This window comes from Cebus imitator, unplaced genomic scaffold (genome assembly GCF_001604975.1).
Source record: "Cebus imitator isolate Cc_AM_T3 unplaced genomic scaffold, Cebus_imitator-1.0 Scaffold84, whole genome shotgun sequence".
NCBI classification, from domain to species: domain Eukaryota; kingdom Metazoa; phylum Chordata; class Mammalia; order Primates; family Cebidae; genus Cebus; species Cebus imitator.
In genome coordinates, this window is record NW_016107399.1 from 6,678,675 (window position 1) to 6,704,795 (window position 26,121).

Consider the following 26,121-nt stretch of genomic DNA (forward strand, 5'->3'; position numbering starts at 1 on the left):
AATTTGCATCATCTAACATTGATTTGTAAAACACTGACAAAAAAAAGGGGACAGAGTCAACATTTCTGATTATGTTCTCTGTTGCTATGGAAATGAATTTTTGTAGCCATGAATAGAACTGTATTTAAAATATTCGGACAGTTGTTTCTAATTTGGCTGTTTGGAACTGGAAATTCATTTCTCCAAATGCGATGTTTTAATTTGTGATTAGATTCCTAGGAAAGCTCCAGGAGAGTAGTGAATGGATGATACAGTGGAACTGTAGTGTAAATAGAAGCAGCTAGTGTGTTGCATCCTGGAAGAAATAGATTTGTGGCTCAGAATGAGGAGGAAAGGGATGGCCCTTCTCTCTTTACTGATATAGGACCAAAATTTAGGCAAAATTTAGAACTAGATGAATTTAATCTGTAGGCAGCCTTCTCCAAACCCCTTCTCCCCGACCTCTCATGTCTGAATTCAATGTTCCTCCTGTATGCTCTCAGTTACCCTTGATAGTATTGTCACACTGCATGGCTTCTTTAAGAATGCCAGTGAGGTTCTGGTGCCTCAGTCACATCCTACTCACTCCTTTTCTCTAGAGTTCCCTGTAAGGAAGAGAACCACATAGAACAGTAGCTGAAGAGGAAATAAGGAACTGAATTACCATCATCTAGGCAAACACTTCACAAACTCTGGGCACCCCATGTCCTCATCTCCTGGGATTTGTTAGCATAACAAAGCTGGAGACCTAGGTTTAAATCTGTTATGTTTGTAGAACAGACTTCCATTCCTATCTCTTTTTCTTTCTCTCTCTCATTTTTTTAATACATATTTGACAAATGTGTCTTGAGTACCTACTTTGTGCCAGTCATTATTCTAGGTTCTGGGGATGTAGTGGAGAATAAAATAGACACATTTCTTTTTTTCATGAACTTTATATTTCCTGGGAAACAGAGGCAATAAAAAAATAAACGGACACACACCTAGAAAATGCATTCAATTGTGATTAATGATAAGTTCTATGAAAGAAATAAAACAGGCTATTTGAGCAGGGATATGAAAGAAAAAGAGAGTTAACTATGTAGAGAGCTGGGTGAAAAGCCTTCCAAGCAGAGGGAGCGAACAGCATGTGCAAAGGCCCTGAGGCTAGAACAAGCTTGATATGGCCATGGAACAGAAAGAAGGTCAATGTGACTGGAAGGTAGTAAGCAATGGGACTTGACAAAGTCAGAGAGGTATATAGGGGCTAGGTGACAGGGACTTGTAGGTCACACTGAGGAATTGTCCTTATATTCAGGCTATGGGAGAGATTTAAACTGGTGAGTTCTGTAATGTGATTTATGTCTTTACAAGAACAACCCGACTGCTATATAGAGAATGTATATTATAGGAGGAAGGAGAAGCAGTTAGGAGGTTATTGCAACAGGCCAAATGAGAGATGATGGTGTCTTTAACCAGCCATTTGAGTGAGGATAGAGCAGCAGTGGTAGGCACCTAGAGTGTGCCTCCAAAGGGCTCAGGAGGCTAACCAAGCCAGCTGAGTTTAGTAAATGAAAGAGGAAAAGGGGGGACATTGTCAATGAGGCTGTGCAGCCTGGCCTGGCCGACTGACCTAGGACATTCATCTTTCCTAGTCTCATTTTTTTCTGTTTCTGTACCTGGGTTTTCTCTCAAACTTCCAAGCCTTACCTTGGTGGGCTCCCTGGAAGCAGCTGCATGGGAGAAGGAGTGGTGGTGTGCAGTGGAGTATGAAATAGGAGCAATTTATTTTGATTTTGTTATTTGAAAGGTTAGAGCCTATAATTCAGGTTCTGCCTGTAATTTTCCCAGAAAGGAAGGGTTCTGCTTTAAATTCTGCAAAAGTGGCCTCTTTGTAATTTAGAAAAACATCAGAAGGCAGCATTGCTAAAGACTGCAATTCAGATATGTGAAGACTTGTATAACTGAAATGTCTTCAGAAGTTATTAGTGTTTCCCGGGTCTGAGGCTCTTCTTTTTAGGGTGCATGCATCAATGGAGTCAAAGGTCAGAATTCAGTCAGGTCTTTTCTCCAAACAAACAATGAAATAATAACCAAAATTCAGAGGAGCTAAAATCAGAAAATTATACCTACCACCAATTTTTTGGCGAACAAGTATGTGTTGTACTCAGAATCATGCCAAGCACTTTGGAGGATATTAAAGCAGTGAATAGCATGGCCTCTTGCCAATCATCCAGCGGGCGAGATGGATCTAATATTGTGCCTCACATAGTTCATATTCAGCATAATTTTAACGTGTCTGCTCCTGGGGTCACAGATCCTGTTCTTCCTCTTTTCCCTGTCACTCAGTGGTCCCTCATGCTCTCAGGTGGCACCTGCTCGAAATGTCAATAGCAACCTCAACTCCTTTCTGTCTTTTATTCTGTATGCCTATTTCTCAGGTTTATCCTCTCTTTTCCAAGACAAACATTTTATCTCAGAGACTTACTCAGATCTTTTCTTGTAGTTTCTTACAGATGAATCTTTCCATGACCCTGAAGTGATTCCAGGCTATGAGAATTTTAAACTCATAAGAAACTATTAGTTGGAAAACTATCAGAAGAAACTATTTGTATAGATACATCTTGCTCTTAAAGATTTGGAATCGGCAGGGTGCGATGGCTCATGCTTGTAATCCCAGCACTTTGGGAGGCCGAGGTGAGTGGATCATTAGAGGTTAGGAGATCAAGACCAGCCTGGCTGACATGGTGAAAACTCATCTCTACCAAAAATACAAAAATTAGCTGGGTATGGTGGCACACACCTGTAATCCCAGCTACTCAGTAGGCTGAGACAGGAGAATCACTTGAACCCAGGAGGTGGAGGTTGCAGTGAGCCACAATCACGCCACTGTACTCCAGCCTGGGTGACAGAGTGTGACTCCACCTCACAACAACAACAAGATTTGGAAACTCAGGTACTTCAAGCATTCTGCCGTTTGTAGCACTATGAAGAGAGATAAGAAATGCCTCACTATCTAATTTTTCTCAACATCTTGAGCCTTTCAACATTTTTCAGGATTTTAAAAATAATTTGGCAAATGATAAGTTATAGTCAACATAAACCTATAGTTATGCCATTGATTAGACAGACCATGCAGAGAAGTTTAGTATTTGAATAGAAAGACTGGACATCATGCAAACTGAATGTTGGAACAAGATGACAGTCATCTGACTTTCAAATTACAATTCAGAACCTACCAGTTTATTAATTTCTTGGCACAGGAAATTTAATCAATATTTTTCTTGATGCTGAAATAATGGCTTTGGACCAGGGCTTATTTGAGGTTTATCTCTCCTTTTGAGCTTTCACTAAGGTATTTATTAATGATCTGAAACAAGGAACGGAGAAGAAAATTGGGTCAGAATAAGCTAGTTGACATCATTTGTGGCTGGACTCATTATCCTTGCTCACCTGCTGATGCAGGAGAACACCAAGGACTGTGTGAGATGGGTAAGGCCACAGCTTGGGAAGTCTTGTCAAAGGGTGATTCAAGTGTGGATTAGCAGCTGACTCAGGAACAACCCAGCAGTGCTTGGAAGGCTGACTCAAGCTAGGGAATTTGTTAGGCCATCTGCAGGACACATTTAGAGGGAAAATGATTTGGGAATTAAAGTGCTGTCATCCAAACTTGAAAGTTTTAAAAAGTACTCATTTTGATAGATGGGGACTAAAAGATTTTGGAATTTGCAGTCAGAAAATCTAGATTTCAATCCTGCCTCTATTTCTGCCACTTTTGGCTTCTGTTACCTACCTGCAAAATGGAAATGGTAATGCCTGCTTGATTTCTTTCTTCTTTTTTTTGTCATGAAGTCTCAAGAGGGCACAATGTGGAGGAAAAGCTATATACGGCTTGAAGTCTAATGAATACTACTATAAAGCTCTAATATAAGAGGGTAACAAGCTGCTAGGGATTCAGAGGATGGATTTTTCATATCTAGCAAGGATATATAAGGACAGGCCTTGAGTGCAGAAGGCAGCATGTGAATGCAACTTGAGTGTAACTGATTTTTTTATTTATAAGTCAGACTATTGAGAGTTAAGAACAATAGAAACATGAAACAAGCAAATTCAGTTTGACATATACCTGTTCAATCCCACAAGAGCCCTTCCAGGGCTGAAGGGTGAAGCCTGTGGGTTTCGTTGGCAGTGGTCAGTATAGCTTCACTTTGTTAGAGCTAAAATATAGACCATCTGCCTCCAAGGCTGTCAATCCGGCACCTTTCACCAGCATTAAGCTCACTTAAAAATGATTTGAAACAACATTACATTAAAAAAAACTTGGTAGATCCTTAGTTAAGGGTACAAAAAAACAAGTTGCTGTTTGCGTTTCAGATATTTGTTAAAAATACTGTCTGGTGAGTGGAAAATGGCAGCTTGGAAAAAAATGCTGGCTTAGAGGACCAAAAACCTAAGAGGGCAAGAGCAGGCAGCTCTGTGTTTCATAAGCGAGCTTTTCTTTAAAAGGAGCTATAGCAGCACTGGGGCGTGGGGGAAGCAGAAGGGAGGGAAGAGACGTGGGGAATAGAATTTCTTGTTCAAGTAATCCCATAGTTTTCAGCAAGGTCAAAAGTCCGAGAGTTGTGTAGAGCCTTGGGGAGTGGGTCTAAGGAAAATGTGACCTGCCAAGGTCAGCAATTCTGACACTGATTCAAATTCTAGCCTTAGGGGGTAGCTATTTGATGAGAACGGAGAAGGAGGTGGCATGAATAGATGACAATTAACATTGGTAGGAGACGGACGGCTGCAGCAGCTTGTGCAGTCAATTCCATGAGAGATATTTCCAGAACAAACACAGTCACCTCTTAATTGCCTGCACATGGATTTATCACTTGGTGCATTCTTTTGAAATCTATAGTTGACACCTCTCTCTAATTTGCACACTCCAGAGTTTCTTTATTTCACTATCAGAGAATCTACACCTTGAGAATTCAAAATCATTTGGAAATAAAACGAAAATGAGGAAACTATGTAATGTGGGAACAGAACTGTAATAACATTGGTTGAGCGCCTTATAAATGGTTATGCCTTGTTGCTCTCCATTAGTTAGAATAAACAAGAATTTACTGGACGCTTCTCCATCCCCATACCAAATGCTTTTCATTTAAGTTTTCTTACTAATTAAGTAGCCTGTTTTTCCCCCTCAGAGAACCACAAGGTTAAACAAAAAGCATGATTTATATAATAAGAAAGAGCTTTTTACAAAAAGATCACCTTGACCACTTAGGATTTCTCTGTCTCTCTCAATCTCTTTTTTATTTTACAAGTCAGGGTGTTGTGAGTGAAGAAAAAAATAAACATTAAACAGGCAATTTTCAAAACCCCATTTGTGGAGGCTGGTTTTTAAACAATGAGAAAATGTCTGCATTGTACATTTACAATCTGTTGAAAGCATATTTGTTGAATGAGCCCATTGGAGGCATTTATTGAAACTAAATGAGAACTCTTGGTCTACAAGTCTCCTTCAGTAGCCTCTTAAAAGCAATTTCTTTGGATGCCCAGGGATGCTCCCCAACTTTTGTGAATTCTGTCTTTTCTTTCCTGCCTTACACCAGCAGTAGATGAGCTTTGCTTTGGCAGAGCAGCAGGACACAAGTGCTGAGATCATGGACTTGGTATAGCACCCTTCTCCCATCAATTAATTGTTCTGAGAAGTCACATTCTGAGCCTCACTTTCCTTTTCCCTAAAATAAGGATTATAATACCTCCTTTATAGGCTTTTTGTGAGTATTAAGTAAAATAATGTATAGGATGTGGTTAGCATTATGCCTTGTATGTAGCAAGTCCTTGCTCAGTAGAAGTTATTTTATAACATGCACTTGATTCTTATTTTACAATTGAACAGACATTGTGGAGTCCATTATCACTCAGCCATAAAAACTGTGTGGATAGATCCTTGAAATATTTGTAAACATCTGGAAACAATTTAGTCTGAGGACACTTTAGGTAACTAAAGGGACTCATTCTCAAAATGAATATATAGTCTCTGGAGACACCAGGGTCAAAGAGCAAGTGACCAAATACTTCTACTCAATTCAAAAAGCTCTGTGGTGAGAGAAGGGGGAAAAAGAAAGGAGAAAGGGAAGGATTGGGAAAGAGAAATACCTAATCAAGAATATTTTGATTGAGAAGCAATGCGTTGCTTACTCTATAATTTAGAAGTCAAGCATGCAGGCTATACATTCATTCACTTGCTATGTGACCTCTAAATTCATTGTCATACTTCTCAAAAATTGCTATTATTACTAATTATCTGTTACCCTAAAGATTTTGAGAGATAAATCCTGCAGCTCCTTGTTGACTTTGGACCCAGAAAGCCATATAAAGTAAGAATGTAAGGAAAACTAATGCTTCAAGTACAAAGTGGATCCAAAAAATGTAGTGTTATATATAGTGTTAATATACATTTCTGAAACTGGACTGTACTGAGGCAGAAAATTAAGGTATCCATTATTTTTCCATTTGTCTTAAAAATTGTTTTTATTCAACCAACCCATTTGAAAAAGCAATAGACTTTTTAAAAGTTTGCTCTTAAAGATAGCTTTGTCAGGTATCTGCCAACAGTTTCTAACCTTTAATTTTCCTTGAAACAATTTCAGATTAATGCTCAGCGTTATACAGATTTATGAAATTTATTTACCAATAATATTTTAAAGTATATTTACTTCTTTAAATTGACATTTAAATAAATCTCCTATAATTTGCTGACTATATCATTTCATAGAAGAAAGAATATTATAAGACCAAAGTAATAAAATGGTTGTACTTGCAAAGTAAAATCAATGGGCACATTTAACATATAAAACTTTACTATGTGTGCTGATCTTTGCACCCATTTTATTGTGGAACTTGAAAAGTTTGTCTTTGTTCTGTGAACTGTTTACAGGAAATTTCTGATTGACATTCTTTTTTCTTCCCATATCTTAACTATATACTTGCTAATTTCAGTACTGAAACTTATTTGATAATTTTGTGCAGACTCAAGTTCAAGCAAAATTCATATTATTCTTTATGCATCTTTTGGTTTTTAGTTCTGTGACATTAAAATTGTTATCAGTATAGATTAGCACTTAATAGCATATTTATAACCAGATGAAAGATAATCTGAGCTAAATGTATTTTCTTCAAGAATTATTGATTTGAAGTTATACTTAATCTATCTGCATAAGCTTTTTCTAATCCATTGGTTCCTAATCTCAGATTCCCTAACTTCTTGGGGCAGTAATAGAGGACCTTTTTTTTTCTGTTAGTTTAAAAACATTAGTCAAAATGTATGTTTACTCTCTATAAACAAAAAAGAACTTTAATATTTTTGACAGGATTGATAATAATTTAGTGAGATTCTTTCTGTGGAGCCATGTATTGTTCTTAGAACAAAGTAGGGACTCATTAAACAGCTGAATAAATCAATGAAAGAACAGTATTCCTGGCTATCACAGGCTAAATGATATCACAGTCTGACAATTTTGAATTTACTTAATGCAAATGACAAATAGAGTTGATTTAGTAGAAAAGGTTTTAAATCATGGAATCTATGTGGGAAGGCAGTTCGTGGGGCTGAAACGATTGAGAACATTCATAAAGATGTGAATGAAAACAAGGGTGAGTTTTAAGGAATATTTGTGTATTTAATCTTTATATGCCTGTGACCAGATGTCTATGCCAAGAAGCACATGTTTTTGTTTTTAACTTTCAGTTTATAGTTCCGAGGTCCTGATACTTATCAGCTTTAAAAAAAATCGTTTTCATTTCTTAGGTATTTTTCTTGCTTTCAGGCACCAGGTGGCGATACAGAGTGAGGTGGGGGGGGCATGGGGCACAGAGGTTGGATTGTCATAAAGATCAAGCATCTGTAGAGCAAACTGATGAAATTTAATATTCCCTCTGTGTGTATGTGTGTGTGTGCGTGTGTGTGTGTGCGTGTGTGTGTGTGAGAGAGAGAGGAGACGGGGTGGGGGGAGAGAGAGAGAGAGAGAGAGAGAGAGATCCTAAAAGAGAACTTCGTGAAGATTTGGTTCCATTTTGTCTGAGAAGGATTGTGTTGGCATTCCTCATCTGTATGAAACACTTTTCTTAACAGATTCCATACAATATATCGCTTGGAAAATTCAGGAGCTGCTAGGTCTCTAGCTCTTGCTAGCATTTGATTAGCATTTCGCTATACATAAGATCCTTACTCCTCCTCTCCCTCACATGTATTCAACATTTACTGAGCACTTATAATGTCCCGTGCAGTGTCCCAAACAAAAAGTTGTTTACTCATAAGCACAATCTGTAATAAGCATTAGAAATACTGTATCAGATAAGGACTGGTCCCTTCCTACTTGGTGCTTATACAGTAGAGAGAGACATGTGTACCCTAAATCAGCCTCATGTTATGGCTTCTAGGATGGAGTCAGGATCAAGGCAGGTTATAGAAGGGTCACAAGGATGAAATTGTAGCCCAATGGATAAAGAAAGCATCATGGGAGATGTGAACTTTAAGCTGAATAGTGATAGATGAATAGATGTTCATCACTTAGAATCGACTGGGAGAGAGAAGTTACAATAGTCATTTTTGTCACTTTGAACCCTTTAATTGTGTGTGGTGTATATAAGAAGTTGGCTGGATCTTAGCATTTACTTACAGCAATACTCGTAAGTACAATCTGTAGTTAACATTACTAGCCTAATTTTTGAATGTGAAAAAGTGAGAAAATACATGTTTGGAAAATTCAACTCCTCCACTTCCTCCCATGTATGAGAATTTGTGTGGTAAGAGTAATTTTGATATTAATTAGACTTTATTCAAATGTTTTTATTGGGTCAGGGCAGATTAAATATGTGTCACCTGAACTTTGTACCAGAGAGGCCCTGGAAGTATGACTCTGAGAAAGGTATAAATAAAATTAAATTTAGAAGATATTCAGAGAGATGGACATTTCAGGAAATATAAGAGACTAAAGAGAGAACAGTAAGTTAGATTGATGCAGTCTCTGCTGTGAGCATCAAAACAAGGAAATTTGTGAACTGGTCAGACATAGTCCATCAGAAAAGGCTTGATTCCAAAGAGAGGGTATTTGTGGTTTTAACTAGAAAGACAAAAGAGTCTTGAGAGGATAATATAATAAAAAGATGCTTGACAAAATTTGGGCATGCATAATACACTAATCTAGGTTTTAGAAAGCTATGGAGAGAGCGAGGTAAGCCTTTAAAGTGAGGGTCATATCTTATTCACTGCTGTTTTTCCAGTGCCAGTCACAGGCCTCACAGATCTGGAAAATGGCTGTGCAAAAGGTATGTGTTGAGTGAATAAATTTAAGAAATAAAGCAGATGGTGGATGTTTGCAACCAAACAAAATTGGATTAAAAAATGTTTATTAGGCAAGCATAGAATGAAATATAAAGTAATGTCCTTTAGAAACCGTTGATGGATTTAATCAGATCAAACTTACATAAATAATGAGAAACAGCTTGCTTTTATAGAGTTGCCACTCAAATGGATTCTAACATCCCTAAGAAGAAATGTATTCCCTCCCTCCCTTCCTTCCTTCTTCTCTTCCTCTCTCCCTCCTTGCCACCCTCTCTTCCTCCCTCTCTGTCCCTTTTTTTAAGTTCTTTTTAATATTTTTGTTTTTATTTCAGATATATTATGTTAAATGCATTCTTTAATTTTATTCTTTCCTCTTCTCCTTTCCTTTCTTTTCCCTTCTCTTTTCACCTTTTCTCCCCTCCTCTCCTTCCCTCTTTCTCCTCTACTCTTGTGTGTTGTGTCAAAGATAGTATTGGAAATAAACAAAATGAAGCATAGTCCCAATGGTTTAATGTAAAGTATGAAAATATTAACCCTGTGCCCTGGGTTGTGGTCAAGAGAGTTCCAGCAGCAGGTTTCAGAGCACCATGGGACCTTCTGTTAGGGTGAGGGGAAGCAGTGTTCTCTAAGCCTGCCTTATCAGCACATGTATTCCAGAAATATTTAATGCACAGTTATTGTGTGCTTGGTATTGTGTTAATAAGCGCTATGAGGAATACAAAGCTCCCTGTTCTTTAAGAAACTTAAGAGATCATATATGGGTCTAGAATCTAGACTCTGGATATACACACAAATATAATATCAAATGTAAAGTGATGCCATGAGAGACGAACCAATTCCATAGCAAAGTTGTTTTTATCCTGGCAGACAAAAATTGAAGTTGGATCTATTCAGGTTTACATTTCCAGGAAAAATATACATTTGTATTATTAATAACAATTGTCCAGGATCAGAAAGCCCTTTCTAATAACGGACATAAATCCTTATGGGGTAAGAACCCAATTTATTTTTCCATTGTTTTAATACTTTTGATTAAATTCTTAATTTGAAGGGTTTAACTCAAAATAAAAGCCTACAAACTCCCAATAAATAGAATTGTTAAGCCTGTTGGGATATCTTTCCTTAATTCACTCTTGACATATTTTAGAATGTAGCTAACTTTCTAGAATGCGGTTAAGGTATTATCTTACATTATTATTAAGTTGTTGAGTATATTTGATGAAAAATTAAAGCAGTTTTTTTTAAAATTCAGGCCACTAGAGTTCTACTATTATTAAAGAACCAGGTCTATCCTAGTTAAAACATTTTTTTTTCAAGATAGGAAGTAATAACCTACAAAAAATATTGAGGATTAAAATGGGTCCAATAGAGAATCTTCATGGAAATAAATGGAAAAAAAACCCTTAACTAACGAATTAATCCTCTCTCCCTCTCTCTTGCTCTTGCTCTCTCGCTCTCTCTCACACACACATACATGCACACACATGCATCTCTCACATTTTTCTGCAACTGAGACTTCTAGAATTTTTATATCATCAAAAGGCTTCCCTTCTGCAGAAAGCCCTTGACCCTGAGGTGCCTTGGGAAATCTTAGGACTTGGCCTAATCCTATATATATTCCAGACAAACTTTGACAGCCTTATTGCTTTTCATCATTAAGTGATCCTGGAACTTTTCCTAAATATTCAGGCATGTTAACACCAGCATCTTGATTCACTTCCAACGCAACCTTCAATTTATTCCACTTATGTTGGTCATAGCATTTTTCCCCAGTCCTTCTGTGACCTAAGCCATTCTAGGAGACTGCTGTGCATGCTATTAATATTTGTAGAGTTCTCAGGAGACAGAAGCTATAGAAAAGCTAAATACCATGGTTTTGTTATTACTACTAATTACATGGCTCTACCTCAAAGGAATCAGGGTGAGAAGAGATGAATTAGCGTTGATAAATGACTTGCAAAATAGAATATGCTGTAGAAAGGTTCTAAATATACTATAAAGAGTGGAGACAGCATGCAAATGTGATTAGGGAGGTGGGGTCAAAGGGCAAACACTGGAATACGGGTGTACTTAGGGTCAGTATAACCAAATTCTAGTATGATGTAATTTCCTGCACATACCAATCTCAGAGGCAGGCTCTCAGGAAACAGGATATTTGATATGGCAGTGCAGCCTTTCTTATGAAGGGTACCAGGAAAGAACAACAGTTGACTTTTTTGCTGGGCTGTGATCTTCCACTTTCTTTATCTGCCAGCCCCCCACTAAAATCAATAATCACTGTTGTAAATAATTTGGAAATGCATGTTTTTAGATAAAACTTACTCAGCCAGACTCTTAAAAGAAAAACTATTATAAATAAGAAATTTGATAGTGTGGATAGTATGATGGAAGCTGGCAATTTATTATTTAAAATTTCTTTGGAAGTTGGATCAAAAAGATGAGAAGCTCAGACCTTGAATCAGACTAAACTTACAAGAGGAGACGGAAGATCGAAGGACATTTATTCTCTAAAAAATCTGATCTGAATGGGAGAAAATGAGACGAAGTGGCAAGGCAATGAGTCTGTACAACTCAGGCAAGGTTTGTACCCACAAAGAAAAATGGGAGCAATAATTCCATCTTATTTATACATATTTTATTACTAGTTTTCATGTGTTCACCACACAGAGATGCCATGAAGCCAAGAGAGGCTTAGTTTTGTGAAGGACTTTGCAATTTTCCTGTAGGAAAGTTGTCACCACGAAGGACTTTATTACCACGTACTTTGGTTTCCAGGTGCAAGTGTGTCCAAACCCCAGGTGCAAATATATCCAAATTTCAGCACCATAAGGTTTCAGTTTCTCACTTGTGTTTTTTATAGTACCTGCCAACACACGAAACACAGTAGAAAGGTTTGATCAATTTTTAAAATGAATTTAGAAAAAAATAGTAACTTGCAGAAACTTTGAATTCAGAGTTGAAAGAGCGCTTATAAATGATCAAACCAAACCTATTCTTGGAGCCGAAATTCCTTCTCCAGTATTCCTGGCAGACAGGATCTGGCCTTGCTTAAAGATTTTCACAGATAGGGAGTGGCTATCTCACAGAACAGCTGTTTTCTTTGTAAAGTGGAAATTATTCTTATGAAATTTATATGAAAATTCTGTGACTGTGTGTGTGCCTGCCTGCATAATTTATATTTCCATCTAGGAGAGGCATATTCCCTATATAATTGCATTTGCTTATTCAAAAGCTAGTCACATGGGTTGAAAAGTATGAGGGCACTTATGGGGAAAATAAGGCAGAATTGGGATAGTACTTTAAATCTGGGAAATGTGCCCACAGTATTTACTGCTGTTTTAAGAAAGCACATTTATGCTTTTAGTACCATGCAGATCTTTTTGTTGATTTAGGACTTCTATTTTACAATGAAAGAAGATTGTAAATGAAACTTTACTGATTTTCCTTTTCCTGTAATAATCAAATGCTCTTAGCCACTGGATTTAATGAGTAGCAGCTGTGCTTGAAGTGTTCTTATAAAAATTAGAAGTATGATAACATCTAAGGATTTTGTTGTTGTTAGAATAACAGTAGACTTAGGAATTAAGAGGAGGCTAAAGGCATCAATTCCTCTAATATGTCCGTCAGCCTCTTCCTGTAGTAAGTTGGAAACTGACACAGTCTAACAGATGCGTTGGGAGATATGCTGCGGTGATGTGACCTTACTTGCAGTTGCAAAGACTTGCACTGGAAGAGTCTGCTCCCTGGTGATGGTGAGGATGGTTTGCAAATTGTCCTTGGAGGCCTGATTTGCAAGATATCTGATGTTGTTATAATTAAATCCAATAGCCATAGCCCATGAACTATTAGAGACAGAAGGAGCTAGAGAGAGTGCCCTTCCAAATCTCTTATTGGCAAAATGAGGAAACTGAAGCGATTTGCACAAGATCAGCCAGCTAGCTGCACAGCTGTGACTGGAAACTGAGCCCCTACATAATGCTTATTATGTTCCACCAATGGCTTTTCCATAGCTGCATTATGGATGTAGCCACTCTCAACGAGATGCTATATAAATACTATATACCTAAAGGTTCAATCAGTTGGGTGTTTTTCTCTTTTTACCAAAACCTTTTTAGAACATATCTGATGTTAGTGTCACTTGTCTGTTCACATAAGCCTGGTGGAAGGAGTAAGTATTCTAGGGTAAAAGGGCTATTCTTCTCTGCTGGGGATGTATGGGATCCTCAGTCACAGTTGGATAGAAGAGAGTATTTTCTTCTTCTAAGTCAAGACCAAAATTCTTTATGTGATCAGTCTTTATGAGTTCAACTTAATTAAACATAATTCCAATTAATTATATTTCCTATTAGTTCCAACTCACTTCTCTAGTAAGAGATCTGTAGAGTCCCTGAGTGCCTCCCCTCTCTCACACACACATTTCTTTGTGTGGTAAGTATGAATGTGCATCTTTTCCTTTAAATGTCATGATCCCCATTCTTATTTTCTCTTTTCTCTTATTTTCCTGAGTATGCTTTTTCTCCCTGTCTACTCTCTGAGACCTTTACTGGAACCTTTATTGAATGCATAGCACATGCTTGGAGCAATTTAGGATGACTTTTCTAGGATCACCCAGATGTCCACTGTGGAGAAATAAAATAAAAACATGCTTTTCTCTAGATTTCAACATAAAGGCTTTGTTTGGCACTTTAGTTTTTTCTGTCTGTGGCAGTATGCATGTCCAAAGACCAGTACAGAAAGCGAGGCAGAAGGGATCAACATGTGCCTTACACCTGCACTGGTCACTCATTCAAGGTGCAAGGTAGGCAGGAGCAAAGAAGAGAGTGACACATGAAAAGTACCCAGGCCACATGGCAGCAGGACAAGCCAGACATGCTTGTCTATGGCTATTTGTAAACCCTGTGGGTGTTATCCCCATACTGCAAGAACAGTGATAAATACCTCATTAACCATGCCCAGCAGTGACATGTCTGCATTAGATAAAAAGAGGCAACCTTGAATCTTAACATTATATTGTACGTCTTACGCTGCCTGTTCTCTAGTGTGCAGTTCTCAGAGAGGAATGTGCCATAGTATTCCAGTAGTTATGAAAAGATAACATAAAGTGCAGCCAGCAGTCCAGAAGAGATGTAGTTAAGATTTGTCAAACTATTTGAAGTCATTTCTAAGTAAAAATACCTTACTCAATGATTCTCACGGATCCAATTTTCCAGCTAAAAAAAGGCAAAGAATACATTTTGCCATTTGTACTAGAGATTAATATCCCTTTATTTATGTGCAAATTACTTTAAAAGGTAGGAAAACCTATAAAATTTTAAAAGTTCCACACTGGGGGCTTACTCTAAGAGTCTTTGTCAAATAAAATGAATTCTCGCAGATCTGCTTTGAGCTACTTTCTTTGCCTCTAAGCACAGCCTCTCTTAGAGGAAGGAAACAGTAAAGTTCTCACAGAGAAAGAAAGCGTTTACCACTCAGTAAAAATCCCTGGGCCTCACTGTATGAAAGCTTTAATTTAGCTCGGCTCATTCCACTATGAGTTAATTTAGAACACCAATAAAAGGAGATTATTTTTGGACTGAGAATCTGCCTGGCACATTTTTTTAACTTAATAGAGCTAAATAAAACTATCCAAACTCCTGTGATTTTTGGAGGAGGTCATCTACAAGCGACAGCCCTGTGATAGTTTTCATGAACATAGCAGACCAAACGTGAAGGAACATTCTCTAATCTGGAGAGATTAGGGGCCTCATACATGAATAGACCCACTTCTTAAATACACATTAACTGGAAAAGATATGGAACGTGAACATGCGTGCACACGCTCTCCAGGCAGGAGACAGCCAGGAGAAATGGAAAGCACAGAGGCCGAGGAGTAAGATAAACCATGTCTTAGCATTGGCTATGCCGGGGAACTAATTTCCATTGGGAAAACAGCTTCATCTCTTTGAACATCAGTTACTTTTGTAAAATGGGAACAATGATCTCCCTTGAAGGGTTATAATATTGCATTTGTAAAAGTTTTATAGATTCATAATCATCTTCCAAATGTAATATTTTTGTTTTGATTGATTTACTTGCCTGTATTGACCTTTTCTATTCTAATAATAAACGTAAGGCAAGCTTATCATAGAGAATTAGAGAAATATATAGAAAGGAAGATAAGGGGAAAAGTGTTCATTATTGCATCATTCAGGGGTTTTTCTTCCAATCTTTGCATTAATCAAAGGCATTTTCTTCCAATCTTCACTGAACAATTTCTTATATAGTTAAGAAGATATCATATTTATAGGTGGAATCCTTAAAAACATAATTTTATAGATCTATAATATATATAAAGATATATTTATATATCTCTACACATATACACATATTTATATATGTATTATATGTATCTAGATATATATATCTATGAACATGATATATATTCATATATATATCTAGATACATATATGTATATATGTGTATCTAGATACATAGATAGATAGATAGATACATATGTTACTCCTCTCAGCTGCTTTGCAAGGCTAATGGTCAGGAAAAAAAAAATAGTCTATTTTAATAAGCAAAGGGCCTCTACTCTGATTCTAAAACAACCTTCTAACCTTTGAATAGTGCCTAGGTATTCTTGGAAGAAGCCTTTTTGCACTGAGTAATATATATATGTAAGTATCTAGATATATCTATCTCTAAATCTATATATATCTAGATCTATCTATAGATCACTGTGTTCTTTTGTATTACCGAAAGGCCTTTTTATAACGTAACTTTTAATACTGCATCTTCTACCTTCCCATAATCATGATCTTTATCAGTATCATCTCCAAGTCATCCTCATCATCATTTCTTGACTGCTAGGAGCCAAACCACATGTAAGTGGTTTACACGTAATGTGTTGTTTTACATTTTTTCTCAAGAATTATTCGTGTTTGTAAATGGAGACAAATATAGCCAATGAAAACAAAAATATTGAAGAGAATAATCATCTGTAAGCTTTGTGTTTCTGAGAGAAACTCCAGGACCATTTTAATCTAACTTAACTGGCAACAAGGTGACAGAAACACTGATTATTACCTTGTACTTTTTTGGAAAGTTAAAGCTAAATAAGGCTATATACTTATATATGTTTCTTGAAAGAGATTTCTTACCATAATATAACCACTTGAGAAAAACACTTTTTTAAAAAATTAAAAACTGAAAAACAAAGCATCTCTTTATTTTTCTGTTCCTAAAGAATGGAATCATTTAAAGATGGGGTAATGCCTCAGCTCAATGCAAAAAGTCTTCTTCCAAGAATACATAGGCACTATTCAGGGTTTAGAAGGTTGTTTTAGAATCACAGTAGAGGCCTTTTGCTTATTAAAACAGAACTATTTTTTTCCTGACCATTTAGCCTTGCAAAGCAGCTGAGAGGAGTAACACCATATTATTTCTTCAGCTTTCAGACATCTAGTAATTTCCATTTTCATCCACAGAACACATTCAGTGCAGAATTGGAGTAAAGTTGTTGCTGATTTGATTTGGCCAATGATTCTTAAGAAATGATGGTGGCACAAGTGTCACATCTTTCTGCCAAAACCTTGTCAGTCCAGCAGTCTCCACTGGATGGAGGTGAAGGGAGACGAGGGCTAGAGATGGGAGAGTCCGTCCTGAATGGGGAAGAGGGTGGCTGAGGAAGTCTCTAGAGGGTCTCTGGAGAAGGGGCCCCTGGCCGTTAGCTGTCTAATCCTCCCCTCAGCAAGGCCTTTTGGCTGCCAAGACTGTTATCCTGAGTGCGGTGTTGATGGTCTGTAATCCTTTGTCAGGGTAATTGACGGCGAAGTCTGCACTTTTGCAGCTAATGATAAATAGAGCTTTTAAAGGTTGTAATTTCTTGTTTAACTGATGCCAGTTGCAAATACTTTGTGCTGAGGAATAATTCCTCTCTGCCAAATAAAATACAGTGGAAGTCTGTGGTGTGTTTTTCAGCTTATTGTTAGTCACAGCTTTCCTGACAGAGCACTTTCTGTGCAGGAGATAAATGCTCAGGCCGTCCGGCTGCCAATTTCAGCACATAAAGGACTTTTCTTGTGGAAAAGACTTTTCTGTTTCTCTAGTGAACATTTTATTTATTTTACTTTTTTATTTTATTCTTTTACAAAATCCTTTCAGAGGGGCAAATGTTTGCTTCCTTGCAATGAGAATTATTTGAGTTTTTAAATGGGTTTCATTTTTTTCTCTGTCCTATTCAGGAGCTCTGGTTTGCACACAGCTCCTCTAGATAAATGGCAGGAATATGGCTCTCTAGTCCGTTCACAGAAAACCATTATGGGCAATGGGATTGGGGAAGGGCTTCCCCAAAGGTTTGCACACCACAAGACTGAAGGGAAAATTATACTATAAGGGGCCAAAGGATGGCAAAATGGAGAGAATCAGGTTCCTGTGGGCTCAAAAGAAGATTGCCTTGCTTGGATATAAATTGAGATTAATACCTTTCACAATGAAACAAAGCAACACAAAAATGCACTGAGTAATACCAGCGTGCCTCAAAAGTACAAGTGAATGGATTTTTTTTTTAGAGGGTGTCTCACTGTCGCCCAAGCTGGAGTGCAGCAGCACGATCTAGGCTCACTGCAACCTCCACCTCCTGGGTTCAAGTGATTCTCCTGCCTCAGCCTTCTGAGTAGCTGGGATTACAGGTGCCCACCACCACGCCTGGCTAATTTTTGTATTTTTAGTAGAGACAGGGTGAGGCTGGTCTTGAACTCTTGATCTCACGTGATCTGCCAGCCTCAGCCTCTCAAAGTGATGGAATTACAGGTGTGAGCCACTGAGCCCAGCCAAGTGGATGGATTACAAGGGTTTATATATATATATATGTCTATAATCATTTAAATGTATTGAGGGGTTACAAACTTAACATCCTATGGCCAATTTTTTAAGCAAATGAAATACCATATTCAATTTTATGCATTTGGAAATTATTTGTAGGGTGGGAGAAACTTTAGGATATATATTCAGACCAATTGGAACGTCCTTCAGAGTTCTTCCATACATTAAAAAATTACATGTCCTCCTGTTCTGAATTCCTGCTTTACCTATCTAGTAGCTTGGATACATGTATATATCATGGACCGAAAGAAAGATGACCAGGAGAGTTAAAAACAGACTTAGACAGGGGAGAAAGTGGAAGATGATGGACAGAGATATTATGGTGAAAGCTTAGCAATCAGAGAGGCCTTGAGCATCCTATGCACTAAAAGTATCAGACAGGCCATATTATTGGTACCGTCCTTCTGAATCTGTAAAGCATTAATGTTTGTCTCATGCCCAGCCAAAACCAAGCTCCAAGTTACCGGGATGCTACCTGAAGACAAAACTGCCCCATGATCCACTTCCCTGCTGAAAACCCATTACTGACTCCCCTATGCTGGAGGATGCAGTTGAAGAGCCTTAGCATGTGGGGAAAGGTCCTCTTATCATCTGGCCCTACTTTCCCACTGCAATTTCATCTTCTCTTCTTAAAGCTCCCAATGCTCGGCTGAGGCAACAGGGAAATCCTGATCTATCACTTGTCAGTACTGCATTCTTGAGAAGTCTACTTTTCTGAACCTCTAAAATTAGGACAGTGACATGGTTCTTCATAGGGCTATTGTGAAGAATAAATGTAAAAATTCACTATTAGGAATGAGTAATACTGCCTTTATCAGCCTGCTCTGTCCATTACAAACAGTATTTTTCCACTAGTCAAAATGTATATTTTTCCATCAAAATCTAGTGCAATTAGTTCCTCTTCTTTATGACTCATCTGTTATCTCATCTATTAAGGTACATTTGATCCTTCCTTTACATCACAACTTTCCAATATATATCCTCCATTATTTTACATAACTCATTTTTTGGAGTTACTTGCTTATATATCTGTTTTTCCTCACTAAACTTTGAGCTCCTTATGGGAACCATTGACCTTTCATACTCATCAGCCAGTATTCATCACAAGTAGTAAATATATATTACATTAAATAGAAAGAAAACACAACATTGGAACTCTAAATTGTGACTCGTCATTGCAACTTACTTTGAATTCCATGGTTTAAAGGCTCATATACTCCTTGGGCATGAAATCATTTTAACTGGTAGGCATCTGATCATTCTATCTCTACTCAGGCCAAATGTTTTGCTTGTTTTGTTTAAGAATTACAAATTCAGAGTTTATAAATTTTCTTTCTAAAAACTATTAAGAAGTAGAATAATTAAGGAAAAATTTTATTCACAAGGGTTATTGCAACAAGGAGAATGCTTCAACTACAGGTTTTAAAAATGTCCTAAAATCACACAAAAAATAAGATTTTCTTTATTATTATTTTTAACTGGCACATTATAATTATACGTTTATGCAGTACACCATGATATTCCGATACATGTGTACAATGTGTCATGATCAAATCAGAGTAATTACTAGTAGCATATCCATCACCTGAAGTATTTATCTATTTTTGTGTGTGTTAAGAACACTCAAAATCCTCTTTTCTATTTGAAGATATACATGAATTATTTTATAGTCACTATAGAATAGCAGACCCCAACCTTTTTGACACCAGGGACCGGTTTCATGGAAGTCAATTGTTCCATGGATGAAGGAAAGTGAGGGTAGGGGGTGAGAATGGTTTCGGAATGAAACTGATCCACCTGAGATCATCAGGCATTAATTTAGAGTCTCATAAGAACCCGTGACCTAGATCCCGTGCATGCGCAGTTCACAATAGTGCGTTCTGCTCTTAAGAGTATCTAACTCTACCGCTGACTTGGCAGGAGGCGAAGCTCAGGCATTAATGCTCACTCACCTGTGTCTTACTTCCTGCTGTGTGGCCCATTTTTTAACAGGCCATGGACTGTTACCAGTTCATGGCCCTGGGTGTTGGAGACCCCTCCATAGAACACTAGAATAACTCCTCTTATCTAGCTGTAATTTTGTGTCTGTTAACCGACCTCTCCCTATCCTCCCCTCCCCTCACCCTTTCAAGCCTCTAATAACTACAATTCTATTCTACTTAGAAGAACTTTTAAGAAGTGAATTTGTCAGACTCCTCCCTACGGAGTTGGCAGTGCTGTACAGTGGGTGTGTGTGAGCGCAAGGCAGATCCATGTTTCTGTTAACAAATGTAATTTATAACAAGTTAAAAAAAAGAACTATTTAAGTTAATTTCTTAAGAGTGAAGCTAACTAGTTCCCAAGATTGAGGCTTTTGCCCATGTTCATATAAGAAGGTCAATTTCGTTTTCCATTGTTCTATCACATGAGCACCTTCTAAAGGGTAAATGCTCAAATTTAAAATTTTATTTTATGGTACTTAAGGCAAAGACAATATAATGTGGCTCTCCCATAAATGGCAATAGGGGAGTATTTTTTAAAACTTAGAGATTCCATACAGCTGAGGTTGCAGGAGTTCAATGATTTATGACGCTGGGTGAAATGGATGGGTAGGAGATCTATGCAATTACCTTGTTCCCATTGGCTTTGTGCACAATCAGATTTATGCTCCCACTATTCTGAGAGGGATTTATAACCATTTGATCAAGAGAAGAACAGAAATATCTTGTGGGCTGGAACTTCAGTTTGCAAAGCCAAATCAAATGCTCAGAGGCATTTCTTTGAAGAAAACACCTCTTATGAAAGTCAAAGAATTGCAATCCAATCATATCAAGAAGTTTATCTAATTTAATTTCTAGGTTAAAATTATACCCAATACACTGTCATGAATTCCTATCCACTTCTGAAAAGTTCTTCCACTTCTTAATAGTTTATAGGAAGAAAAAATTTATAGCCTCTGAATTGTTTCAGGATCGTTGGTTCTATGAATGTCAAGCGTTTCAGAACTTGGGCTCTGTAGCCAAACTACCAGATGTCCATTGTGTGCCCGATGCTCCCTAAGCCTTGGTTTCCTCATCTGCAAGACCCCCTAGTGTAGTGAAATATGAAATGGTCCATGTACAGCACTTAACAGAGGTTCTCAGCAAGTACTTAGTACTCAATAATTGTTTGTTATTCAGAAATACTTATTAAGTGCATGGTAAGTCATATTGTCTTGACATCACATTAGTTTCTGGAAAGTATATAGGAAAAGTACAAAATATTGTCTGTCTTCACAGCGTTTATAGTAATAATATATAATAGTTTTTTAAAGTCATCTTATTTGAACCTCACAACAACTCTTTAACACATTTAGTCCTTTTTACATTTGTTTTTTACATTTTACTTCAGAGCTTGGGCTCTGTAGTCAAACTACCAGACATCAGCTGCATGCCCTGGGCTAAGGCAAGAAGAGTGAGTTTGCTGAAAGACAGTGAGTGACAGGTGTGGATCTCAAGGCTCTGTCTTCTAACTAATATCATTTCCAGTCCATACCAGCCCTTCCCCTGACTAGTTGAGACCAAAATACATAGAAAACAAAGAAGACAACATGAAACTATACAGTGATGTGCTAAATTATGTGAGTTGAGCACTAGCTCAGAGTTAAGGAAGGAGAAAAATTAATGTGGCCTAGAGTACTGGGGAAAGCAAAGCAAAAATAAAAATTTTAATTCAAGGTAAAACTAATCAACTTACCCTCTGACCATTTTTATTCTGAATTATAACTAAACATTGATTCCCCCAAATGTTAAATTAGATAAATGTAACTTTGCCTAGTTTTGTGAAAATTTATTAAATTAATACATTTTTAATTAAAATTGTATTTGTGTTATACTGTGAAGACATTTGGAATATAAATAACATACATGAGGTGTTTTATGATCTCTGAAAGAAAGGCCTATGTAAACGCAGCCTCTCAACACTCAGAAGTTAAGAACACAATTAAATTTCTCTCTCGTGGAATTCTTTTCTTTTCAACTGCATTGAGAATAAAGTGGGAGACATAGATTTCTACTTACTTTTCTGAAGTTCAACAATCTCTAAGCTGTGGTTAACTTTTGGCTTGAAACCACAAAAAACACACTCCAAATATTCATCATATTCATAGGTTAAGTAGGGTACACAAGGTGTAATTGATTTATTGGCCATTGGTCACTGCAGTCATTGTATAGGCCTGAATGCAAACTTGCCTACTCAGCTGTACTGTGTTCTTAAAGGAACCTTGTGAAGCAAGATAGACTTTGGAAAGCTGGTGCCGTCCATCTTTCCTGTTTCCTGTGTTTAGCCGTCACAAATGATCTTGGAGAAACTCAACTTCATAAGAGTCTTTGTTGGAACAAATAAAATGGTAAATAGATTTTCCCCAACAGATCTGCACCCTGTATGTAATAGACTATACCCAAAACATTTCCAAATATTAAATATTGGCCCTTCACACTCAGTCTGGAGAATAAGTTGTTTTTCTGGATCCTCTCCTTTTGGAAGAGGCATCATTTTGGGATCGAACTAACAGGCCTAAATTCTGTTGTTACTGGATGCTTTGTGCCGTTATTTTTCCATCCCTGACAAGAAACTTCTCTTCTAGAGGGACTCATAAAACTTACCTAGTGACTTTGGTCTGGACTTTGAAACATACACTGCAAATAGTTCCAAAGGCACACATATTATTTGGGTCCTTGTGGAATGGTTTCAACATGTAAACTCTCACAATTTAATGGAAGAACATCCTTAGTGATTCATCTTTAATACACCCCATTCCTTTTTTTGTTGCCATGTTGCCACTTTCCTTCTCCATATTTGCATGATATAGCAATTTAAGACCTCATTTATATAGCTCATGGTTGTGCTGACCAGCATAATCTGGCAATTTACTTCATTCAGTTGGAACCTTACATCCTCTGCCTTGGTTTATTTAAATTTTAGACATCATATATATATATATATATATATATATATATATATGTGTGTGTGTGTGTGTGTGTGTGTGTGTGTGTGTGTGTGTGTAATATTTGAGATATTTGAGACAGGGTCTCATTCTGTTGCCCAGGCTGGAGTACAGTGTCACAATCATGGGCTCGGTGCAGCCTTGACCACTTGGGCTCAGGTGATCTTTCCACCTCAGCCTCTCAGGTAGCTGGGACTACAGGAGCACACTGCCACACCCAGCCAATTTTTCTTATTTTTGTAGAGACAGGGTTTTGCAATGTTGCTCAGGCTGGTCTCAAACTCCTGGGCTCAAGTCATTCACCCACCCTGGCATCCCAAAGTGCTGGAATTACAGGTGTGAGCCACCTCGCCTGGCGCTGAAATATCTATTTAAAAAATATATATTTTTGTTTACAGCTAAGTTCAGCAGGCAGTGATATTATGTGAGCCATTGTCTGGGAGCTCCTACCAGAAACTAATATGTCAAAGTCAGCTACCAGACACAGTTAGTACTGGACTAGGTAATGACAGTAGGTCTCAGCAGTTTTTGTGGGCTATGCAAAGAACTCAAGTAAACCTTTCACATTGCAAGAGGTTGTTCATTTTCACCGTGGGCAACTGAATCTGCTTCTAGTTGTCATGTTTATAGGACTGTTGTTACCAGTTCAACTATAAGTTCTCTGAGCTAAGTCACACATATACCCACATAGACACATATATACATACAAACATTTTATAGGAAATTATAAATGCCTCCACCCTTAAATGTTAGATTATTTTAAAACTCTAGAACTTTATAAATAGTTTTCTTTGGTCTCTTGTTAAGTATTTGAATACCTGCTAAATCTGAACATTATCTTTAAAAATTATCTAAAAGAAAATAAGCATTCATGCAATGTTGAAATAACCCTTATATCTGCAAAGATCATTACTAGTGTTATTTAAAAACAATCAAAGACACTGCAGATTTGACCACAGGAAGATTTGATCCATAGAATTACATGGTATCTAGTTAATTCATTGTTAAATTCACAGATTCCAAAAATGGAGATAATTAGTAATTATGTGTCTTATTCTTTACTATATACCTCTTTGAAGGCACAGATTTATTTATTGGTCAAGTACTTGAAGAGGAATTTGTAATTTAAAATTAGAAAAAGTTCTTAAAAACAATTTAATACTATGCCCTTTTTCAACAGGAACAGTAATAGAAACCTAGATTGGCAAAGTTACATTTTCAAGATTGCATGACTTTCTTAGGCCAGAGACAGAGAACTCAGGTTGCCTAGCTCCACGGAAGTTCCCCCATACCCCATTATACAAAGTTGACTTCTCATAAATTTCTATGAAAAAACTTTTACTAATATTGAATTGCTAAAATGTGGGAAAGAATATAAAGTTATTATTTTATAAATTTGGTCTGGGGCTATGATTAGAGATAAGTTTCGATATAAAAAATGGGTTCTCTCAGGTCGAGAAGTTACTTATATTAATATCACTTGGTGACTATCTACACTTAATGGCCAGAAAAGCTCAGTGCCATTTGGCCTTGGGAAGACCTGAGACTGGTACTAAAACCGGAAGTCTCAGCAGAGCACTATGATTTCAGTCTCACCTGTAATTTCAGCACTTTGGGAGACTGAGGCAGGAGGACTGCATGAGGTCAGGAGTTCAAGACTAGCCTTGGCAACATAGTGAGACCCCGTACCTACCAAAAAAAAAAAGGTGGGCATGGTGGTATGCATCTGTAGTCCCAGCTCCTGGGGAGGCTGAGGCAGGTGGATCACTTGAGCCAGGTAATTTGAGGTTGCAGTGAGCTGTGATCATGCTACTGCACCCTAGCCTGGGTGACAGAGTGTGTGACCCTGTCCTTAAAAAACAAAAAAGAAAAAAAAAGAAAAAAAAATCCCTGGATGTCTCTAGGAAAGAAAATCATAATAATCCTTCTAGCCAAGAAGCTTTCTCCTCAAACTAATAACAGATTTATAGGAAAGCAATAAGTTTAATGACATCATCAAGGAAGGTATGACCACTACTACCAAAAAGCCCCAGTACAGATGTAACCAAGAACAAAATGAAGGAACCCAGCAGGGGTCTGCAGAACACAGCTAAATAGCAAGAAAGGAAAATATTTCCTTTTAACCCTTGTTGGCTAGATTAAAACAAAAAATTAAAATGCAGCTTAGGATGTCCCCACCTTTGCCCAAATCAGTTACCATGAACACATCTTCTTTAACCGATTTAATGGTAACACTGTGTTTATTAAATCCGATTTTCCCAAATCCTTTCTTCCATCTACTCACCTAATCAGTATATGTTTTCTGTAAGAATCTCCTGAGTCCATGAAATCTTCAAGTTTATTCCCAGGATACTTGATTTTACAGGTGCTGACTTCTGAGTAAATTAACCACATAATTACAGCCTGTGCCATTTTAATCAAATAGATTAAAGAAAAGAAATAAGAAAGCTGGTAAATGAAACTTTTATTAAATGTTGGGAATACTCTTGCAATGGAATTAAACTCTAGTCTATCCAGTTTGTCATTGTTCTTGGTTCAACATATTACTATCAAAGTCCTTTTTAAAAGTAATTCAAAAATTTGAAAACTTTTAGAAATAGGGAAAACCTGAAAAAAAGACCCAAGGTTATAAGAGGAAATATATCTGTAATTGCCATGGAAGTCACGTTGGAAACAGATGCCAATGAAGAGAATGACCCAGGTGGTGATTAAAGAGTCTTTGTCCTTCCTTAACCTTGATTATCTTCCTTCTCTGGTTATCATTTTATTTTTAATCAATAAAACGTTTTATTAGGTCTTTCCTCCATCCTACTTTCTTCCTGTTATGAGTTGAGCAGTGCAAATTCTTGCCAAACTTCAGATGATGAGGATTTGGAAGTGTTTGGCCACGACATGAGTCACAGTGACACATAGATTACTCATAGATTTCCACTCCAGGCAGACAGAATGACTATTAACAAGGACTTTTTTAGGACTGTCCAACAACAGGGGACATGATTCAATG

At 37.3% G+C, this 26,121-nt stretch overlaps 1 protein-coding gene and 1 long non-coding RNA gene across 3 annotated transcripts in view; one reads left to right on the forward strand and one right to left on the reverse strand.

Moving 5' to 3' along the window:
- PRRX1 (paired related homeobox 1) overlaps positions 1-26,121 on the forward strand; it is a 72,372-nt gene that overhangs the window by 18,143 nt on the left and 28,108 nt on the right. The window lies entirely within an intron of this gene.
- The window catches only part of LOC119472072, a 218,865-nt gene continuing 204,658 nt past the window's right edge, over positions 11,915-26,121 (reverse strand). Inside the window, exon 3 of the long non-coding RNA XR_005201184.1 lies at positions 11,915-12,152. This is a non-coding gene — a long non-coding RNA (uncharacterized LOC119472072). The remainder of the gene's footprint in view (positions 12,153-26,121) is intronic.